The sequence below is a fragment of the Sturnira hondurensis genome, unplaced genomic scaffold (genome assembly GCF_014824575.4).
Source record: "Sturnira hondurensis isolate 20B ecotype Veracruz unplaced genomic scaffold, ASM1482457v3 Scaffold0024431, whole genome shotgun sequence".
Classification (NCBI taxonomy): domain Eukaryota; kingdom Metazoa; phylum Chordata; class Mammalia; order Chiroptera; family Phyllostomidae; genus Sturnira; species Sturnira hondurensis.
In genome coordinates this window covers 731,932-755,260 of record NW_028097062.1, presented here as the reverse complement: position 1 = coordinate 755,260, position 23,329 = coordinate 731,932, and the positions used below count along the sequence as shown (strand labels likewise).

Below are 23,329 nucleotides of genomic sequence, written 5' to 3'. Positions count from 1 at the left end.
AAGCACAATGACATCTTCATGCCTCACAATTACTTCACACATTCCACAGTATAATATACATTATAACCTGCCTTCTTCACAAGTTAAAAAAATAAGCATATTTGTTAGCCAAGAAAAAAATCTAGTATCAGGGTGGTATGGTTTAGCATTGACCCACAGAGCCTACAAACAGCCTAAGGCAGAGGAGTGGAAACGGCGAGAGAGAGCACATCAGAGGTGTGGACCCACAGGGTGAGTGGTCCATGCTGACCGTCGGGCTTCTCACCACGTGGTCAAGAACACTTAGTGTTTGGGGGTGGAATCAAGCATGATGGATCTCTTCAGAGAGAGAGGAAACCATTTTTAAAAATAGCAAGTCGCATGCATAAAAGATGAAAGCAGTACATAAATGCAATTTTAAAAATTAACATTATTTACTGAGTACCTTAAAGGGGAGTTTAGTATTTAAATGTAATTAGGGATAAATATTAATTAACAAAAAGACAGTAAAGCTTATAACACCAAAGGCAAAGGCATGCCCCCCAAACCTGTTATTCTCCTGAGAAGGTCCATGCCCCCCACCCATGAAGCCCTGGGAGCCAGGGTGGCCTTTCCTACAAGAGCGCTGGACAGGAAGCAGACACCAGACAGGAAGTGGACACCGGACAGGAAACAGACACCGGACAGGAAGCGGACACCAGGGGTGCACTCATCTCAGCAACACCAGACTGCAGAGGCGACTAAACCAGAAGATTAGAAATAGTAAAATCAGGAAGAATTCTTTCTAACACACATCTTAAACAAACCACATGATCTTGCCATTTTATGAGAACCAAATGTTCACTATCCCTTATAGATGCATAATAACGAATTATTGAATTATTACAGAAATTTGGTGTACTCTTGAACCAATGAATAAATTAGAATAAATTTATATTCATTTTCTTTAAAAGAAAACCTAACTCTACCTCAACTTTAGAGGGTTTTATGTACTCCCTATAGGGTTTTTTTTTTGCCTGTTTTATCATAAAAATCATGAATTCTTTTTAAAAATAGAGCAACTTACAAGAGATTAAAGTTATCAAATAGCCACCAGACCTTTATGTCAAATATGAGAAGAGGACAGGAAGCATCACAGTACCCTGGTTTCAATGTTTTGATGTCACATACACTTATAAAAGTTCCATTTTGCTTCTTTTTCAAGAAATAAAGACATGTTAAGGTAAGAGGTATACTGAACCTCTGGCCATTAGCATGTAACCTATTAGAACAGTCACTGGGAACTGGCTCAGCTGTCCCCGAGGACTTTTACTGATATCAGCACCTACCAGTCTTAAAACACAGAGGAAACACCTTGTAAGATTTCTTGTTATAAAACTCATTTTTAAGTGAAAATTTAAATACTCCTTAACATGGTTGAGCGCACTGCCACTGTTAAGTTCACAAAACTCAGTAAGCGTCCAGGCTTCCACATCTGCGGTCACTCAGGCCCCCGATGAGACTGAACAAGACCCATGGAAGCTGAGCCTCCCTGGTACAGCAGACCATCTGCATTCCTTCCCAGCGCCCTAGCAGCCCCGAGAACTCCGGCTGCCTCCTCCTTCAGCTGGAGTTCTCTGGGGCCTAAGGAGTGAGGCCTTGGAACAGCACGGGTGCAGGGACATAAACGCCTGTCTTTAGCAGGTGGGGCAATGGGTCCAGTCAAGGGCGATAGCAACGGACAGAGGTCAGCACACAGGCAGTGGATGCTCATGGCTGCTCCAGAAAGCCTTGTCTCTCTCTCTCCCCTGGTCCAGGTGGCTGAGCCAGGGAAGGGAAGGCCTTCCCTGGAACCACGTTTGACTTGGACCATGAGCAGAGTGTGCAGTCTAATCACTGAGTCTGTGAGTGCAAGAGGGGCCAGGGAGTCACTGCACTGCTGGGTTTTCAGACAGGGCTAGGGACAGCACTGGCCACCTACGAGGACCGGAAGGGGCGAGGGGAGAAAGACACAGACACCACTCCTCTCCCCAGGGTCCCCCGTGGCCGCGCTCATTCAGGGCCAGGCTTCCCCAGGTAGAAGGCTGTGAAATAAGACCACAAGGGGTGATGAGAGCTACAGTGGAAAGGTGGAAGTCATTTTAACTTTGACCTTTTTAAGCAGGACACCGGTGCCATTTGCATGCTGATGCTTACATCTGGACACGACTAGCACGTGCCTGCACTGAACACACACAGGCATCTGCGAGCAACACGGTCCACAGATGCCACAAGTCTAAAAGCCATCACCATGCAAAGTCTGGTCCTTTCCCATCAGCCTTCAAAGCAACAGGTAGTCGAACTAAATAGCTTTGCCTGGTGTGTGTGTGTGTGTGTGTGTGTGTGTGCGCGTGTGTGTGTTTTCCTAACATCAAATCTTAAATCCAGTGTTATAAACTTAAAAAAAATCCAAACATCAAGCCAAGTTATATCTCCACGGGGTTAAAGATACAAAAAGCTTAACACTTCTATTCTGCTTCTTCCAAAGAGGTTGGGTGGGGGCTCAAGGTATTAAATTTGTTTCATATAAGTAGACTATTTGTCAAGTGTCTAATGTCAGAACCAACCAAATTCCCTGACAAATGCTGGGGTGAGAGAGAAAGAAAGCGGCGTCTCTGCCTTCAAAACATGACAAACCAGTGATGGCCCAACACTTATAGAGGAAAGCAACGCCCACCGGCCCTCAGACCGGGAGACAGTGGGTCATCTGCTCTTCGGCTTCCTGCCCTCCTACTCCCACCTTGTTTCAGACAAACTGGGCTCTGCGCTCACCCCGCCCCCAAGTGCCTGGCACAGCCTGCAAACCTCACTGCTGCTTCGAAACCCTGCAGACCCTCAGGGTCCACTTCAAGGAGATGCTCACGCTCAGCACACTGGGTTTTCCCCTTCCCTCCAAGGAGCCCGTCTCATTAGCAACCAGGGCGTCAACAGTGACTGCCCCCTTCCCTCCTGAAACAACTGTCCGGTGGAGCATCCGTGAGGAAACCAGCTGCTCAGACGGCTGACTGTCCGGGGCAGCTTCTTCTGATGCCGCCACAGCCCTGGCATCAACACAATCTCTCCGAGACAGAGGGCTCGAGCAAGAAGATGCTGACAGTTCCAGCTCCTTTGTTTAAAGCAAACTTTATCAAGAACTGTTTATAATTAAAGCCCTTTCAAGGTTTTCTATAAGCCAAAAAGACAACAATAAAAAACAACTTTCCCCCCAGTACATCAGAGACTAGTGGATTCAAAATCACCAGTACACCTACGACACAGGTCATAGTGGAAGTAACCAAACCGCCTGTGCACACCACCACCACCCAACACACCGATGTTCGCTCCTCCACATGGCAACTGGCTGCCCAGAGGGGCTGTGTCCTTGTGCTGCAAAGACAGGCTCAGGGTGAGCAGGACACCACGTTCAGGACAGGCCCCAATGCTTGGCCTGAGTCCCTACCCTCTCCAGGCAGGAGTGTGCGCATCCACTTTGCCCACTGCTTCAACACCTACGAGGATACACATTGTGGCAAACCATGCCCATTTAGTAGTGACTAGGGCAGGCACTGCAGTCTAGGAAATCTGATACTCAGGCCTGCTGGTTTCTTATTAAGATGCACCCTCACCCTGGCTTTTTAAGGCTTTATCTCAAAAGCAAATGTTTGGTGACAGTAAATAAAAACATCCACTGAAAAGGAAAAAATGTGTTCAAATTGGTTTTCTGCTATCAAATAGTTATAACAAAGTTTAAGACCTGGATTATGTTTTTGTTTATGGCATTCATTTGTCTAAATTTGCAGTATTTCTCAAATTCCTTTTAGCTATGAAGAAAACCCGTTGAACTCAAAACTGATGGAATGACTCCTACCAATTTCTAAAACTTAAAACAGAAATAATTGGAACAGATATCTTTAGACAGGCAAAAGCATTTTCTGACACAAAATTACATTGAAGAGATACCCATATATGTGTGTAAAGTTATGAAAAGAGCAGAAACTAAAAGGTCAATTTTACTTCACTTTTCAATTTCATATCCTTGCTTAAAACATAATTTATTATATATATCTAGGGTAATAAATATACCACGGTGTGAATAATTTCCTTTTATTTACTTGCTTTTCATGTTTTTATTATAATGTTAAATTTTAATGAGTTATTATTATACATAGAAAGGAACATTTTAAAAGTACCTTCTATAAAAAGATCAGATAATATTTTTTCTTGCATTAGTATATGAGATTCACTTTTTCATCCAGAAATTGTAAACACCTTTAACCAGAAACAAAGTCAGACACTCTGTGTTTGAAAACTGGTTTGGACCAGTTACATAACCTGAATGTAGTTTATTATACTCACACGTAACAAAAGCAGTCGCTACCTGCCGTTCTGCATAAGGGTTAAAGGAGATGTTACACAGGAAACGGTCGATTCGGTGTAACACAGAATGGGCACACAGGGACTTCTGTAGGCATTAACATTTATACTGCTTTTAGCGAATCCTTCTGTCCAAAGTCCCCGTTACCCTGTGGCACTTCCACTATGAGCCATACAGCCACACAGGCAGGGGCTCCCAAGAAGCTGACTGCAAAATAAAATACACACTCAACTGCCAGTCTACACAGTGAACTAGACCTTCTCAACTGCAGCTGGACCTATGTCAGGAAACGCACCTAATGAGTCATACCGCCCATGCTACTTCGTTTTTTGAAATGTATGTCACCTGATCTAAAATATTTCATTCTGTGCCAGATTTATCACCCACTTTGTAGCAAACGTAAGACAGAGGTCGAGGATTGTTTAACATCACAGACACGGGCTGACTGGAAAAGGCAGACGGAGGTCTGTTCCAAACAGCACCGCACCACTGCCGACCCTGCTGACCCCTGCCTTGGGCAGGTGCACCTGAAATGAGTGTTCAGAGTTACTGACATTGACTGAAGTCAAAGTGAGGATGGGGTTAACAGCTTTTTTAAAAGGCAGGCAGGCCACTGTGTGATGCACTGTAGAGTTATTCTTTTCATTTATGCCAAAGACAAGTATTTAAATGTCATCAGAGCATGTGTTCAGTAAAATTAACTGTGACTATAGAGAAAGCAAAGGGGTAGAAGACCCAAATGTCACAGGCATGTGGTGCCCCCGCTGGCACAAACACACGGAGACACCCCACAGCAGAGACACCACCACTGCCATGGTAGCCTGGGGACCGTGGAGAGAATTACCCCAGAAGCTCCACAGACGACGAGGGCCTGGGAAAGTCTAGAATTCAGGTTCTTTCTTCAAAAAATTGGCTTCTTTTCAACACACATATCTCCTTTGGGTTTATATTATTCTGATGTCATTACCATGACTTCAAAACACCAAAGCAAACATTTGCAATGGAATCAATGATACAAAATGTAAAAATTTAGTTTTTTCAAGATTTTATTTATTTATTTTTAAAGGGGAGAGAGGGAGAGAAACATAAATGTGTGGCATGCCCCCTACTGGGGACCCGGCCTGCAACCCAGGCATATGCCCTAGACTGGGAATCGAACTGGCAACCCTTTGCTTCACAGGCCAGAACTCAATCCATTGAGTCACACCAGCCAGGGAAACTTCTTATTCGTAAAAGTTTATATGTGTGTGCACCCCCGATGCCCCAAAACCACAGCATCTGCAAAGTAACATCTCAGCCCCTTGGTTTGGAGCCTTTGCGTATCACTAATGAATAAACAACCCGGACAAGTGAGCTTTCCGCTTCAGTACGGCCCCTCCTCCTCCCACGTTCCCAGCTGTGTTCAAAGTGATGCTGAAGCAGCTGATTAAAGTTCACAAAATGTAGACTAAAAAACATCAGCACACACTTTAAATTCAGTTCTGCTTCAAGTCCCGGGAGATGGGCTGGTCCCGTCAGCACCCAGGAAGGTCTGGGACTCACAGCAGGAAGGTCTGGGACTCACAGCAGGCCCCCTCAGACTGAGGAGAGCCACGCTTCTCTCCTGGGGCCATTCGCTCTAGTTTGTCCTAGAAAGAAGCCAGCAGAGTGATGGGCCACAAACAGTGTTCTAATACTTACGACAACATCACCCCTCATAATACCCCATAGAGACACTCCTAGGAGACAGGTGAAACAATAATAGAAAAAGAAATAACAATAGGGACAGTGCATATAACAGCAATAAAAAATAGATAAAATTCCATTTGGAGGTGCTTATTGTGGGACAGGTCTACCAGAGGCTTCCACACACACCCATTTAATCTCCCCGGGAACCAGAAGAGGTGAGCACAGCACTGGCCCTGACCCACCCCACCCCCCAGGTGGGGAAATGAGAGCCTCTGACAAGAAGGGACACTGTGGCAGGAGGGCAGTGACAGGGCGTCAGGAGCACAGCTGCCCTGGGGTCTACAGGGCCCAGTCTTGACCCCAGCTAAAGCTGGAGGCTCTTGAGGAGAAGACAGACAGACAGACAGACAGACAGAAAAGGGGGCAAGGGGAGAGGGAGAGAGATGTAGAGAAAGAGAATGGAAAAGAAAAGAAGACCAAAAGAGGAGGTAGGGAGAGGAAGAGAGAACATGAGACAAATACTAATTCCAAAAACAAAAAAATACAAAATAAAATATCATAGCTCACTAAATAGGTAGTGAATACAATGTATAGAGTCAAAACATGTGCATGTTGATATAGCCAAAATTTTAGTATGATTCTCTTGGAAAGAAGGGGGGAGATATTTCTAACAGGGCTAAAACTTCCTTTTGTATAGTAGGAAGTAAACTGTAAAAGGCAAAAAGCAAGACACAGGTGGTGAAGCATACCATTTGCAAATACTAAGTAAATAAAAGAACAAAACCAGCCTGAACAGTTGAAAATGCTTGCCCCTCGTGAGTGGGGGTGTGCAGGGTGGGGCAGGATTACTGTTGTTTCATCATGTCCTTGGGCACCAATGCGACTCTCTAAATGCCTGAGGCATCACAACGCTGGTGACGCTGGAAAGCAGCCACTGTGAAAATCCTATTCCTGAACAAAGCAGAGTGGACACAGGCAGGCAGTCCTTTGTTTCAACCCAGCTTTGCTGGTGAAACAGGCAGATTTCCCAGTCAGAGCAAAGTAAGTTTAAGGATGTTGACATAAGGGAGCCGAGAAAGCAGTAAGGGACAGGAGGACAAATAAAATCAGGCTTGGACATTCTCATTTTGCATCAGAACATATACTGATCTTTTTACCCCTCAGAAACCAAGTATTAAGGGGCAATACTGGAGACACTTTAGTGGAACTACTTCTCAAGGGGTCAGAGGACTGGAGCAGAGGGGCAGGGGGGAGACCACAGGCAGTGGCCCTGAGGACTCGCATGGACGGCACAGGACTTGGGGGAGAGAGATGAAGCTGGACACAGGCGCTGTGATGAGTGGCCAGCCAGGGGCTGGCTTGGCCTTCATATTTCCCTGGGGGTTAGAGTAGGCATTTTGTCAAGGGAATAAGGATGGGTTTTTAGGGGACAGAAAAGTCTTAGGTATTGCAATGGTTCCTGGCTCTTTGAGTGAGCACATTGTATAAACAGATACACCATAAACATATGGTATTAAATTTTCATGAGGTGAAGAGGAGTTTAGGACAAAAAGTCTAAAAGTCTCCTTAGGGGGCAATCACAGGGAAAGCCCAGTTGAGAAACACTGGATTGAAGGAAAACATAAAAGGAATAGTAATGGTTAGGGAGCTTTGGAATGCAAACTGGTAAAAATTGAGAACAACCTTACACTCCTGGGGGCATAAAGGCATTTTATCTTTGAGAAACCATCTTTAAGGTTAATGCTAACTATCAACTGTTGTGCACCAAAACGTTTGCCAAACGTTAGAATAGATACGCTCAAACCAAAGTTGTTCTAGTATCTTGATTGCTGGTTTTATTTTAACAGATATTCTCTATTCAGTAGAATCCCTGACCCTGACCCCTAGTGCCTCTTATCTTTCAGAAATCAATTAGCCAAGCTCACGGCTGCCCCGAGTCCTGCTTGCCCACTAACTTCCACGTGACCCCAGTCAACATCGTTCCACCTTTCTATAACATGTACCTGAAGCCATGCCAGTGTAAGCACCGTTTTCCCCTTTGACTCAGAGCCCAGACCCACAAAGATTTTCACATACACACATGGTTCCGAGATCTGAGATGAGAAAAACTCGGGCCCTACCCAGATCTCATGCCATCGGAAAAGTTTCTGCACTCAGGTGTGAGGCCCCTGGGGTCTGCGGGAAGAGTGAGTGTAGCGAGCATCTCCTACCCACCCACTGTCAGGACAACGCTTCTCGTCTCAGGGATGCTGACCTTGCTGGGCTATGTCCACATCAGCATCCTCCCCACCAGAGTACTTGTTACACTATAATACGTTAACGGCAAGAAAATTAGTCAATCCACTGAAGCCTCAAGCTCCGCGAGGCTGAGATGCTGTTTCCTTTCTGCATCGCGCCCTCCCCAGTATGTGCCAGCGCCCTGACCTAGCGGCTGCTCGTAACTACTTGATGGATGAAAGAGTAGAATACATTATCTTCATGTATGTTTAGCAATACTTCAAAGCATCTATTTTGTTGTAAAACTTCTAACAGAATACAATATTTAAAAGCCCCAGAATAGCTGAACCTCTAGAAATTACATTAGCCAAGTGCCGTAGGAAATTAGAGATATCGTAGCACATCCAGAGCATTCTTGGTCAGTACACTCCTGGTTACCTATGGCCTGCTGCACAGGGGCACATAGTAGGTACTCGAACATTGATCTCCTAATGTATACCAGAGATTCCCAAATTCCAAAAAGCCCTACTATGTGTTCCTCTGCCATTTTATGGCCTGAAAAATTTACTGACTTCTGCTTTAACACATGTGTTCATAATTAAGTAAGTGAGTGTCTACAAAAATAGATTTTCAAACACTGGAGGTAAAATTGGTTACCCTTATCTACTTCTAATAGAAAAACAGGGTAAAATAGCAGTACTGGAAACACAGGCATACTCAGGTACATTTGACCGACTGTGCCAATTTATGCTGCTGTGAGTCATTGTCCATGATTCCAGTACGGACACACGCAAAAGCAAAGGCCTGAGTGGGAAGACTACATGGGATGGATGTGTCAGTCTTCCCTCCTGAAACAAAAACAGTAAAAGCAACACGGCGTGTTCACTTCTTCAGTCAGCGTTGTTGGGGGCCTACTTAGGGCCAAGCAGCGTTCCAGCAACTGGAGATTTGGCAACTAAACGAAGAGACGAAGGCCTTAGCCTCGGCAAGCTCATACTGTAGTGCGGGCAAGCAGACAACAAACAACATGTTCTGCAGTGTCGACAGACGCTATGAGGGCAAAGCAGACTAAGGAGATGGCGAGGGCTGGCAGGGGGCGCCTGCTCTTCCCCACGAGGTGATCACAAAACGCTGGTCCGATCAGGTGACATTTAAGGAGAGATCTGAAGTAAAGAAGCAAGAGGAAGGGTTTCTGGATGAAGGGTGTTCCCAACAGAACATGAAATGCAAGGGCTCCGAGTCAGTGTCTGCGGCAGAGACGAAACCAGCAAGGGCTGTTCACTTGTGAGGAAGTTCTGTCAAACAGTCCACCCAGCACCTCGGTCTATTCAAGTCTCACTGATCCTGTAAAGCCTCTCTCAAGTAAAACCCCTCAAACTAAGCGGGCCCTGTGATGCCACCAAAAGATTTGATTTCTCTACCGTTTGAGTCCCCCAAACAAGTGGACTTAGATAATTCTATTTACAAGGTAACATATTTATAGGTTATAAACACGCATTGAGGGTCATGATTTTGCCACAAAATTTTATAACCCAATCTTGTCCAAGTTCCTGAGGAAGCCCGAGGCAGCATATATAGTCGCCATGGGCCTTCCAGAGAGTTGAAGAGCCAGCAGGCACCATGCTGTAGCTGAGCCTGGTTGGGACTTGGACACAGCGCCCTGGTGAAGATGTGCTGAGCATCCCACTGTGGCGGGTTCTTTCTTTGCCGGGAGAGGGGCAGACAGGCAGGCTCTCTGTTAGTAGGACATGGGCGGGCACCGGTGGAACGGTGATGCTGATCTCGGTTTACACGGGTCACTTGCCCAGGGCACCATCTGCTCATATTTCATTTTCCTTGGACTCCTGTAACCCACCTCGGATCAAGTGATGCTGGCAGGTGCGGCTTTCTAGTGCCTTTGTTTCTTCTATCACCGCAAGAAAAGGAAACACTTGCTTCTCACGCATCTGGGAGAGCAGCCCCAAGTGTGTCCACCTGTGTCTGTACTTCCAAAGCTTATTTTAACTTTTTGTATAAACAGCATGCTGGTTAAAGTACATCAGAGAAATTCTGTCGTACCATAACTTTACTAATATACGTGACTTCCAAAAAGTGTTTCAAAAATGGACTATCCTGTGCTTGAGCAGGAAGCAGATTAGACGCCAGGGCGAAGCCTGAAAGCCACATGCATGAAACCATTCCCTGCTCTCACTCACGGGAAAGTGGCACCGTTTTTTCACAGCAAAGGCTCATTTTGAGCCTCATTTTAATTTTTTGAAATTTGGCTCACTCATTGGATGCACAAATGCAGCTGTCTGCCATCTAGTGTCAAGAATCAGTATCAGCAGTCTAATTTTTTCTAGGAAACACTATTTTTTTTTTTAGAAAAATTTAATCTAAGCCTCAAATTTAAGAAGTGGGGTGGGGAGAATACAGCCTAAGGAAGGTCGAGCCACACTCTCCTAATGCCCCCCCCTTCCTCTAATCTCACACCAACAGGAAGGTCAGCCCCTTAGGGACCCTAGGCCAGGCCCTGTGGATTTTCACAGAAATGAGTTCTGTAGGGGAAGAATCTTGCCCCGCTCCTTTTATCTCTAGCACCTGAGCAGTGCTGGAGACAATTCAGGAACTTAATCACTGTCATGAATGAGTGAATGGCCAGTAGCAGACCTGGAGAGGTCACCGATCACAGGGATTTCTAGAATTTGAAGGAACTGAGTGATTAATTATTTTGCTTCATTCTCTTAAAATTTATATAATATGCCCTGGGTGGTGTAGCTCAGTGGATTGAGCATGGGCCTGTGAAACAAAGGATCGCTGTTCGATTCCCAGTCAGGGCACATGCCTGGGTTGCAGGCCAGTTCCCAGCAGGGGAGGCACAAGAGGCAACCATACACTGATGTTTCTCTCCCTCTCTCCTTCCCTTCCCCTCTAAAGATAAATAAAATCTTTAATTTTTTAAAAAACTTTTATATAATACTTTACATTAAACTTGTGAGAAGTATTAATTGCACTGTGCATATGTTTTTCAGTTTCCTCATTTCTACAAGTTCTCTATAGGATGCCCTGTAACCAATGAGCAAAAGTAACCCACGTCCATTTTTAGGAATATTTGTAATAATTGAACTGTGGTGCACAGGCACCGTGCTAGACTATTTTGCCTTTGCCTTCATGACCTTCTGCCATTCACAGCAGGAACACATGCTCTATTTGCCCAGAGAGGCGGACCTTGCGCATGGCATCACACACACGGTCTGGTCACGACTCATGGTTTCTCCAAACACTCTGGGCAGTCTATGTCTGCGGCAACAATTTCTTTTTTATACCACCATGTGAGTGTTGTTACTATTATTTAAAAAAAAACACAATTCCATGCTTTGGAATATGGGGTACATCTGATAGAGACAGTTTCATCTTAATTCTATACCTGACAGTCCTTGTTTGCTATGTTTAAACCCCAGTGAAAAGAATGCATCACAGCCTAACATTATTGGAAGTTAAGGATGACTCATCTTACCAGAGAGCCCAAGACAATGCATCCCTTGCCAATCCAGGCTCTTGACCTACTCAGGAAAAACAGAAATGTTTCTCTCTCAACCTCTCAGTCAATCTCTCTCTCAATCTCTTTCTCTCTCAACATCTCTCACTCTCTCTCTGTTAATCTTCAATTAGGGGGTCTTTAAACTAATGAAGCAGAAGTATTATTTCAGGTACTTATTTAAAAAGCGGATTGACAGAACCCTGGATGAATGGCTCAGTTCAGCCAGTGTCCTGGCTGGACACCAAAAGGTTGAGGGTTTGATCCCCAGTCCGGGCACATACCTAGGCTGTGGATTAGATTGGACAGAGAGCATGTAGGAGACAACTGATGAATGTTTGTCTCTCACATCAATGTTTCTTTTCCTCTCCCCCACCTCTTTTTTCCTCTCTGCCCCTAAAAATCAGTAAACATACATCAAATCACCCAGGTAACTCAGCCCACCTATAGTCCAGATGTGGTACCCTGCAACTTCTGTCTTCTCCCAAAACGAAAATCTTCTTTCAAAGGGATGAGATTTCAGATCATTGATGAGATTCAGGACAATATGACAGAGCAGGTGATGGCAATTGGGAGAACTGTGTGAGGTCCCAAGGTGCCTACATTGAAGGGGACTGAGGCGTCATTGTCCTATGTACAATGTTTCTTGTATCTTGTATCTTCTTTAATAAATGTCTCTATTTTTCATATAACAGGGCTGAATACCTTCTGGACAGACCTTGTATTATGGACCAAACACTGTGTTAGGTAGGCCTTTGGGATACTTCAGTGAATAAAACATAATGTAAAATCTCGGTTTAGTGAAGTTCTCATTAAGATCCACAACACGTCAAGTCCTATCTGGAGAGAAGTGGTGGCTCCTGCTAAGAAGCTCAAAACCCAAAGGAAAACTGTCATTCACATAATTTATTGTGCAAACAAGTCTGACCAACATTACAACAGGCACAAGAATAACATGCCAAAGGAGCACGGGATTGAAAAGGTGGATTTTCTTCAGAAGACAGGCCTTTCTGATAGCTGTGGGGTTCTAACAGGAAAAAGGAGGTAAGTCTAGTCAGGAAGCATGGACGGTTTCGACAGAATCCCACAGGGAGAAGACAGGCATGTCTGAGCTTCCTCAAGCAGGCGTGTGGCCACTGCAGCAGCATAAGGGGGAGTGGGAACTGAAACCACAGTGGAACAAAACTGTAAATGACTTCACCTCACTTCAGACTAGGGAAGAGCGCAGAAGAGAGAAGCAGGAAGACAAGCTAGAGGCCACCCGAGCTGTGTGAAGGGAGGGAGTGTGGGAACAGGAGGGAGGAACGGATGAGACAGGCTCTTCCCATTGGGATTTAGAGATGTCACCTAACAGTGGTGGTCCACAGGAAGTTCACAGTCAAAGGGTTCAATGTGATCAATACAGGGCTGATAGGAAGAATGGTGCATTTTGGAGAAAGGTGATGGGTTCCAATGTCCAAATGGCGCATCAGAGGTGCTGAGTGATATAGTCTGAGAGCCAGAGATGGATATCCAGCACTTACGGGAAGCCCAAAGTGCCGCTGAATTCCCCAAGAGAGAAAGTAGAGGGGGAAAAGAAGCAACTTGATTCCTGGGGAGAGATTTCATGTGAAAGAAGAAAAAAACAGACACGGCGTCAAAGATCCGCCTCATTCAGGACATGGCCTTGGATGGATCACTCACACTCTGGACCATGGTTCCTCCAACAGAAGGCTTGTAGAAACGGTCTCTCTGTTGTCCCACTAACTCAGACTGCAGAAGTCACAGTCAGCCTCGAAGTTTTAGCCCCTTGTTGTCTGGCATTTCACTCCTAAGCTCTTTCTTCATAAGATATAACCGGCCTTGTTGACAACTCTGGATGCCCCAAGCCTGCACGCCCACGGCCCCAGAAACGGCCCCTGGGAATACTGCCACAAAGCTGACTTTCCCCAGAAAACGACAAATCTGGTAGCAGGAACACATAGTCGTCCTTTATCTGTCCAACATGCTCAGAGCAATATTGATTTTGACTTGCACAAGAATTTTCTTTCTGACAAATGCCTTATATTGTACCTTCACTTATTGGTACTTTAAGACATGACTCATATAAATTCCTTCTCCCTAAATTGTAGTTGTGTTAAATATACAAAAATATTTTGTTAAAATCTTCATTAAAGATGTTTTATGTTTCTCATTCCAAACTTATATTCATTCATATATATAGTATGTATATGTTAGATAAATATGTCCATGTTCAGAATTCAAAATGAGTCTTCTGTCCTTACAGATAGAAAGAATGTGAAAGCTTAAATTTCAATATAAAATTCACCTTTCTGTGTACACATCACCAAACGGAATGATTATAATATGGCACCAAAGAGCAATGCCCAGTATGTCTCCACCAGTCTGTGGCCCCTGTGAGCCTGACAGTGGGAGAGGAAGGGGGCCTGTCTGTGTGTCACTCCTACAGACCCAGGGTGTCCAGCACTGTCCTCAGGGCAGAGGACACGCTGAGCAAAGACACGCTCAACTGACCTGAAATTCAAAGCAAACCCATTTCTATACAGCTGGGTCACTTTCCATGGATTGATTTTTATGTGGTGAAATCAGTCAATCTTTTGAAACACACTGCAGTTTTTAAAACAGGAAAATTGATTAACTTAAAGTTGGTCTGCAAAAGTGTATTTTTATCTGAGTTGTGTATGAAGTGAGTGGGAGGATGCTTACAGAACAGTGTCAGACGCTTATGCGTCTCCACGCTAACCGCCGGGGCCTTCGGTCACGGTGCGCTTTTGGTTTTGACAATGTATTTCAGCAGTATCTGAATTTTGTGTGACCTCTTTACTTCTACAATGAGAAAAACAACAAAAACTGTACCTGTGCCTTTTCTACACCCATGTGTGCACTGAGCGTTATGGGGAGGACTGGACTGGAAACTCTGGGGTACGGAGGACAAATGAAGCAAGGCATCTTCCCTCACAGATGCAACACTCCCTGAAATATACACACACGCGCACATGCGCACACAGGCGAATGAGATCAGGTATCGGACAAATCACTGAAGGCTGAATTCACAGTGAGAAGTGCTGTTTAGAGCAGTCTTTGACAAGCTGCTAAAGTCTGGGCCCATGGGGACATGGAAGAATAGGTATCCTGAGAGCGTGAGAACATGTGAACATCATGAAAATGGCCTTTAGGCAACAGGGAGTTCTGTGGGGCAACCGGACAGGACCTTGAGACTGGCGCCTGGATTTAAAATCCAAGCCCAAGCCCTGGCCAAGTCGAGTGCTAACTGAATGCTGATGTAAGACATTCAGCTCTTATTCAGTAGGTGACAGAAGGAGACGTTTTTGAAAACAGGAGAAAAGAGAGCAGAGTGGTCTTCCATAAAAGTCATCTGCAGAGAATGGACTGGGAGAGTGCAGGAGGCCGCCTGGGCAGCTCAGATGCTGAGAAGAAGTGTGAAGCCATGACTCACACTGTGAGAAATGTAGATTCTCAGGTCCCGCCCAGGCCCTGCCTGTTAACAGGGTTTCTGTGCGATGTGAATACACATGGAAAAGTGATGAATTAAGGTGCTGTTAGCAGGAAAGAAAATAAGTCAAGAGGCCTGAGCTACCCCCTGGCTGAATTGTTACAGCCGGTATGTGACTGAATGTGGTCGGCGATGGAAGGGGATGAAACAAGACGCCTGTGAATCGTGAGCTGTGGGCGGTTGTGTGACTCGCAGGGACAGAAAACCCCAGGACAGTGAAGAGCAGAGGAGGCTGTGCTGGACACGCTCCTCCACAAAGCCGAGCTGACGGAGGGGTGTGCTCCACACTGAGGGGTGTTGTGAAAAAAATTAAACCGTGAAAATAAAGTGACTCAAGGAAGAGGGGGGGAGGAAAGACACGGGAGTCCGCCGAGGAAACTTCAGCCTCACAGGGCTCAGGAAGTGGGGCTGGACGCTGGGAGGAGGAGGAACCACTGGCGCTCTGGAGATCAAGGGAAGTGGAAGGTGCTGCTCGGAGACGGCAGGGCCGCTTGTTTCACGAGGAGGAGGTCACAGGTGGCTTCTTTGCAGATTGGCCTCTGTGAACCTGGTGAAGATGAAAGCCAAGAGGGCTCAGGGTGGGAGTCGGGGGGTGCGAAGTGGTGGGGGCAGGTGTTATTCACGGAGTGTAAATGAAACGTAAAGAATGAACATGAAACTTTAGAAAGGGCACGAAAGACTAGCTTGAATTAACTTTAAATTGTTGAACTTTCAAGGGTTTCTTCTGGAACAAAGATCAGAAGTTTGCTCATCAGAAGTCTCAAAATGATTAGGAAGGCAAACAAGCACAGTAAAAATTACATTTTTGACTGAATCTAAGGAGGAGCTGCCTCTCACTGTTCCCTGGAAATGGAATGAACCCCCTGTGGGTGTTCATTCAGCAAAGCATACAGACTGCACAGGCTGATGAACAGCACCGGGCAATCAGAGTAGGACGCTGTTCGCTGGCAGAGTCTGCAGTGCAGAATGGTGCCCCCTCCCCAAGGGCCAAGCACACCCTAATCCCCGAAACCTGCGGCTATTGCCTTATATGGGAAAGGACATGGTCAAGGCCCTGGAAAGGAGGAGCCTTTCCTGGATTTTCTGGGTGGCCTGAGAAGCAATCACGTGTGTCCTTCTAAGAAGGACGCACAGAGGAGACACACAGACAGAAGGGGGTGATGGGGTGAGGACAGAGGCAGAGACTGGAGAAAGTCTCAAGCCAAGGAACGCAGCCATGAGCAGATGCAGGGGCGAGGACAGGCTCTCCCGGGAGGCCCCACGGGAGAGTGGCCATGCTGACTTCAGCCTCTGCTCTCCAGGGCTATTTTGTCTTCGGCCCCAGGAATTCATTCAGCATCGAATGGCACCTTCCAACTCTGAGATTCCTGGAGCTGCTCTCACCTCATCACAATCATACACTCCTGGAAGGCCAAGCCCTTGACTCACTCTCCTGTGTATCCAAAAAAGGGCATCCACAGCCTGCACAGTAGACAGCACTCTCAGGGCAGCCGACCCGAGATGTGCCATGTGTGTAGGGGGAAGGTGGGGAGAGAGGCAGACGGACTCACTACACTCAAGCAAGTATTTATTGAAATGCCCTTCTGATGTCCTCTCATGAAGTTAACTTGTTTGTGGAGAATCATAAATGCTGTCTGGAGTGCCCCTAACTACCAAATTCGACAGTAAAGATAAAGAGCACAACCAGAGTTCAGGGAAGGAACATCAGGCAGCTTGTAGTTGCTTAGATAAGTTTTTGGTTTCTTATAATGAAGGGGTTTAAAATAATTTACAGAGTGATAGCTACGCTCAAGGAAAGTGGAAACAGTTGTCTGGCTCTCGTGTGATGAAAAGGATTTGGGTTAATGAGGAAAGAAAGGAGGGCCCCGTGTGAAGGAACACAAGTCAACCCCAGCACCCCTTCATGTCTGCTTGCCCACCATATGGTGCACACGCGTGTGCTGTCACACACTGACGGATCACAGGCAAAGAACACAGAAGGGTCTTCTTTCCAACCCAAACAACTTCAGGGTCTCTATACGAGAGACATTGTGCTTTTAGCATGCTGTGAACTAAAAAAATGGAAAATCACAGAAAACCAGTGTTCAATAATAGTTTTAAATGAATGCATATAGATATAGGTATGTACATAAAGATGAATGGATGGATGAGTAGAACTGAATAATACTTGAAATTTACATGGCCTCTTGGAATTCGCCAAATACCACCAGATTGGGATCCACTGCGGTGACAGCTGCCTGCATGAAACTTTGAGTGGCTATGGGCAAGAAGTGGTGCTTGGGGTAAGCAGCAATTAGGTTTCTTGCCAGCCCAGTGGACTTGTTTCTGGACTTGTTCGACCCAATTCACTACAAAGTGATATGTCATGAACCACGGACCAAGGCTGTCAGCAGATCCCTTTTCCTGTAGCTTACTGCCAGGGTACTGTTGTGTGAATCCAACTCCACAGCTATAGCTACCAGTGACAAATTAGAGGCTTCGGTAGAAGGACAGCCATAAAAGCACTGTCCATTGCAGTAGACACCCAGTAGCCCATCCTCTTTGAAACAGGCAGGTAACATGTTACTTAGTTTAACCTCCCCTGAACATCATATGCACGGCAGTAGCTGGAGGAGATCCTGCTTGACCTGGAATGTCTGTGCCGGCATGGCTTTCTGCAGCAGGGGCGACTAGAGGTAGCGTACTTACGGCTCAGCTGTTGTGCTGGATTTCAAGGGAGCACTGGGGACAGGAAATAAGCTAGGGCTAGGCTAGCACAAATGACCTAACAAAGGATTAATTTTGCAGCTGATATGCAGCCACTCAAATTACAGAGGCCACAAGGAGAGTGGAGAGCTGAGATTTGATCCTGCCGACAATGACACACAAGGAGATTTTATGTGTCAAGTGGAATTTGGCAGCCAAGTCTCCAGGCAGAGATGATACACTGTCAGGAGGGTGACAGTGCTCCAAGGCCAGGGGTTTGTCTGCTGCAGGACTGCACCTGCGACTGAGAAGAGAAAAACTGGAGACTTGCTCCTGGAGAGGAGTTCTTGGCAAGGATGAGGTTAACTACCAAGGTCAGAGCTAAGGCAAGACCTTAGTCCAGTACTAAACATGCAAATTGAAAACACGAGAGAAGCCCAGTGCTGTGAGGTGGCACAAATGACCAGAGGTGAGAAACTGAGGCTGCTGGGCAGGAGAACTGCTGTGCTGACCAGGGTGAGGGCAGGAAAAACATCCAGACTCCCTCCTGGTGTGCCCCACTCCCAGCTGAGGTGTCAGAGTCCACCCGGATCTCCTGCAGAGCAGGGCTGGGAAGGCAAGACCTCAAAGACCACAGGCACCTGCCAGCCACTGCTCACCTAATCATATTCATTGTTTCTTCCATCATTGTTTCGCCTCTAAGTTCTCATATTTGAGCTGCCTCAGGATGAGCCAGCACAGTTGGTGAGAAGGAGATGGCAGTAGCTCCAATGTTCCTCCTGCCAGCTCTCCATCGCCAGTGGCTCCCGGGTCTGTGTCACTGTGACAAGCAGCAGCAGCAGAGCCAACTGAGAAAGCCTAGCCAGCCAGGGCACTTGGCCCTGAGGAAGGTGTCAGCAGGAAGTTCCAACAGGTGCGAAAGCAACTCTGGGGCCTGATGGCCAGCCTTCCAGATGCTGGGGACACAACAAGCCACCAAAACATCTGTACAAAAAGGAGCACCCAGCAGCCAGTTCCTGAGTCAGAGGGATGCCTGCAGGTGGGCTCTCAGCATGCCAAGGAACATGAAGGTGGATGTGGGTTCAAACCGTTCACTGCACAAGACAGTGCTTCAGGGACCCTTCAGAAAGCACTACCGTGGACATCATGCTTTCAACCCTTCAAACCACCTGCAACGTGCACAAGGCACCTGCTCTAATCTCTGCTGGACACTGGGAAAGACAGGCAGGAGCAGTTTCAAATAAGGCCCACTTCACTTCAATGCAACAAAACCGAAAACTGTCTTCATTTGTTTGAAGCTGATGCTCAGGCACATCAGTACTGCCCAGGATATGCACCTTTTGGGGAACGGAGAAGCCCAGCAGAACCCTGCAGAGGCCGGTCACAGCTGGTAGGGGCACCATTTGCACCTGCAAGGCCTTTCTATGGGGACCGACAGGGTGGGGGTAGAGGTGCACCTGGTGAGTCAGGATCCTAGGAGCCACTCTGAAAGGACGTGAATAAGGGTCATGACCTCAATGGAGAAGACAGAGTCTATGGGAGACAAGAAACTAACTTCCCATATGACTGACTGGCTTTGCTTCCTCTCAAATTAGTTAGATAATCTCTACTCATGTCCCCCTCAAATGAATACTTTCAGCTGACGTTGAAATTGTGTTTCAGAATTCTGTTAAGACGAAGACCCAGACCGGGGTCCCACTGGATCCAGTGAGGCTGACAAGGCCCTGAGCCCCCTCTCCTTGGCCATCACTCATTCAAGGACTAAGTACAAGGCACATCTCCTTACGCTGATTAACTCTTTAAAAGGATCACCAGTGGAGGTATTTCATTATTTTTTTATTGGAGCCATACATATCCCTTTGATATTTTTCTGTAAGAAAAAATATATTTTAAATTCAGACACATATTGCATAAAATAAAACATTCCCAGCTACTCAGTGATACTTCGACCACAACCTGAGAACAAGAATATATCATGATATAAAATCAGAATCTGTAAGTGGCGAGCGGTTGCCTCTCGCTGCACAGAGACCAGCTCTCATCCGCACTAGACTCACCATCCGGCGCCTCAGAGCTGCAGCGCCCCCACACAGCCATTCTCAGGAGACCTGGCTCTCATCCCACAGGAGGCCAGTCTCCGCCCAGGGTCGCCAACAGCACGGAGGCCGCTGGGGAGGAAGCAGCTGGTTCTGCCAGTGTTAACAACTTTATGAAGCAACAGCAAAGTGCGGGCTCAGGAAATGACAGAGGACCTTCTACGTAAAAGTCTAAAACCCGATTAATTTATACTTTTCCCATACACAAGCAACTTAACTTTAATCATATCTTTAATTTCCTCTCCATTTGATTTGCTGCTGTGGGTCCAACACACCTAGTGCTTGAACAACTTTCCAGGCTTGTTCTCAACAGGCTCCATGCAACTGAAAGCTAAAATATCATCGAGAGAGATTCATATGTTCACATTGTACCTCAAAATAACGTTTTTGTAAGACAATAAGTCATTTGTCTTCAAAAGGAAAAGAAAATGAGAGGTGTACCATAAAGAACTGTTAAGTATGACTAAATGATTTTTAGAAAAAAATAATACTTTTGAACAACATTTTACTTGTTTTCACAGAAGAAAATAATGTATATTCGTACGTTTCTCTAAACTTTGAAGGGAAGTTTCCTAAATAAGTTTAAACGGACGTTCATGAAGAACTACTCTGACAACACTCACAATCTTTCTCTAAATCTTGACCAATTCCACACACATGCCAGCCACTCTGCCAAGCTACACTTGCTTTTTCAATAATTTTCCATGCCAAAGACATATATTGTCAAAGATTTTTTTAAAAAATCTGCTCTTTATCTCACTTTCTTTTCAAATATCAAGTCTATTTGAATAAATATTTGTTGTTGTTTTTAAAGTAGTACTTCAACATGGCTATATTCATATTAAATTTAATTTTAGGTCGCTGCCAGCTTACAGACACAGTCTAAATCAGACTTGCACTGTAATTAATTTTCAAGTAATAATTTAACCTAAGGTTATATTCCCATATGGAAACTCATTTCAAAAATAATGCACGTTCTAGCTTACCAATAGCTAATTGTATAGTAAGCTAATTGAGACAGACCATTTAAGCACGTCTCCAGACAGGCTACTCAGTGCAGGGACTGTGGGACCTCAACCACATTCCAGGACAGGAGGGCGCAAGGTCTGTGGCCACGGGGCAATACCGGCTCCTATAACAAGAGGGTGCACCCAGGCCGTGTCTGTGAACAGAGAGCCCTCCGGTTTCAATGAATGCGCTCCCAACACATCCTGTCTGTACGTGCGCATTTGTTCCAGGATTGGCTCTAGCCTTTCTGAAGTGTGTAGTCTTATGCGGGGTCTCTTAACTAAACGCAGACCATTGTTTTAAACGCAGGAAAGAGTGATGAATGTTCACGCAACACAATGCCTCGCAATACAAAATTATTTGAGACTACGTATTCAACAAATGCACCTTTCACGAAAGGTTACTTTTCAAATAATAACGATGAAAAATCCAAAATGGGGGATTATGCTTCGTGGGCACTCAGGGCACGAGGGGGGAAAGGAAAGGTCTGCGTGAAGCATTCTGTGAGATACCCAGCGCCCTCACTAACGAAATCGCTCCCATACAAATACGCGTGGCTCCTAAGGAGGGCCGTCCTTTAGCACTGCAAACGCGGACGGCCAGGTTCGAATGCGCTTGCAGACAAGTAAACGTTCGAATTCCTGAAATCCGTCCATACGCACGTGAGTCCTAGACCCTGGCTCTCTGCCCCTTCCCAGCTGCGTGCAGCCAGAGGATCGCTATCCACCGGCGCGACGCAGACCAGCGGATCCGCCGTGGCTCACCTGCCCCCCACCCCAGCGTCTGAAAACACGCAGACGCTAACGCAGCTGCCAGGCAGCTGTGCGGTGCGGGTTACAGAGAGCAGACCGTGTGCAGTGCACCCGCCGCCGCTCGACCAGTGTGGACTCCCGGGGCAGTAACGACGCGCACCTGGATTTTGTACCTTCATCAGGTGCTACACTAAACGCTAGATTCGCGTCTTCAGCCTGAAAGGCACTCGAAACCACCGCCCGCTGCAAGGTCGGTGGGTGTCCGCTTTAGCTTCTCAAAAGCGTCAGGACAGCATACACGAGCCACACACACCGAGCCCGCGGCTGCTCCGGTCCTCACACTTCGTGCCTCGGGTCCGGCACGAAGGAGAAGGAATCCCAGCGCAGGAGCGCAGGGGACGTCCCTGACTCCACGCCGGGCCAGCATTCCCGTGCCTTTCCCGGCATTTGGTACCGCCCGGGTACCCCTACCGTCAGTCCCTGAGCTCAACTCCGCGCCAGACCGCGCTCTCTCCGGGTTCAAGCCCCCAGCGCCCCCCGCCCCACACCTTCAATTGACCGACCAGCTCCCACGTCTCTCTCCAGAACCCACTTTAAACGCCCAAAGCAAAGCCATTTCTTACCCAAGCTGAAAACTTTTTCCTTCTCCCGCAGCGCCTTAGGGCAGGAGACAGGGCGGCCGGTGCGGAGCGTCCTCAACTGGCCTCCGAGCCGAAGGTGCGGTCCCGCGGCGTCGTCCCACCTCAGCTGCGCCGGGGGCTCCCGGCCCGCGGTTCCTCGTTGCCTCCTACTCGGCGTTCAGGGAACGAGCGTCCTAGGAACGCGCGTCCGAGCCCGCGCCCGGAGCCGCCCTTTGGTCCATCACCCTTCCCTCCACAGCCGCTGCCGCCGCCCGAAGAACTAAGGAGGAGAGCAGGGCTCCTGGGGGGCGTCGGCACACCGCTGCGTGCGCCCCGGCTCCGCGCCGTGCGTTCCGGGCGCGAGGGCGTTGCGCCCGCGGCACCTGCCGCCGGGGCCGCTCTCCACTTGCGCTCCGTGCCTTGGGCTCCCTGTTGCCCCAGCACTGTCCGTTCACGTCCTCCGTTACGGTCTCCCCCTCACTTCTTTATCTTTCTTCTTCTTCGCGGCTTCTCCTGTGTCGCTTTTTTCCAGAAGCAGACCCAAGGCGCTCCAAGTGGGAGAAGGGTCTCTCCCTTTCGCGAACTCTTCCTCTGCCTGGTGGTGGCAGTGGTGGCAGCGGTGACTGCTGCTAGCCGCTGCTAGCCGCGCCTCCTCCCAGCTTTGCGCTCCTCCTCCTCCTCCTCCTCCCCCCACCCTCTTCTTCTCCTCCTCCGGCCTCGAGCGCTAGGAGGCTGAAGCCGCCAGAGGGGGACCCAGGTCCACTCTGCGCATGCCCATGTGCCCAGGTGCCGGCTGGTGCGGCGCCTGGCTCCTTTTGCGGCTCCTCCGCGGTCGTGCGCCTGGAGGGCTGGGTGGGGGACAGGCTGAGGGGACGGGTGGGCTCGCTGAATGCGGGAGACC

At 47.3% G+C, this 23,329-nt stretch overlaps 1 protein-coding gene across 3 annotated transcripts in view; it reads right to left on the bottom strand.

The window, feature by feature from the left end:
- Positions 1–23,033, bottom strand: part of CHRM3 (cholinergic receptor muscarinic 3) — a 463,556-nt gene extending 440,523 nt beyond the window's left edge. For all 3 annotated transcript variants that reach the window (XM_037038558.1, XM_037038561.1, XM_037038559.1), the window contains exon 1: positions 22,432–23,033. The gene's annotated coding sequence lies outside the window, so the exon portion shown is untranslated. The remainder of the gene's footprint in view (positions 1–22,431) is intronic.
- Positions 23,034–23,329: the final 296 nt, after the last annotated feature.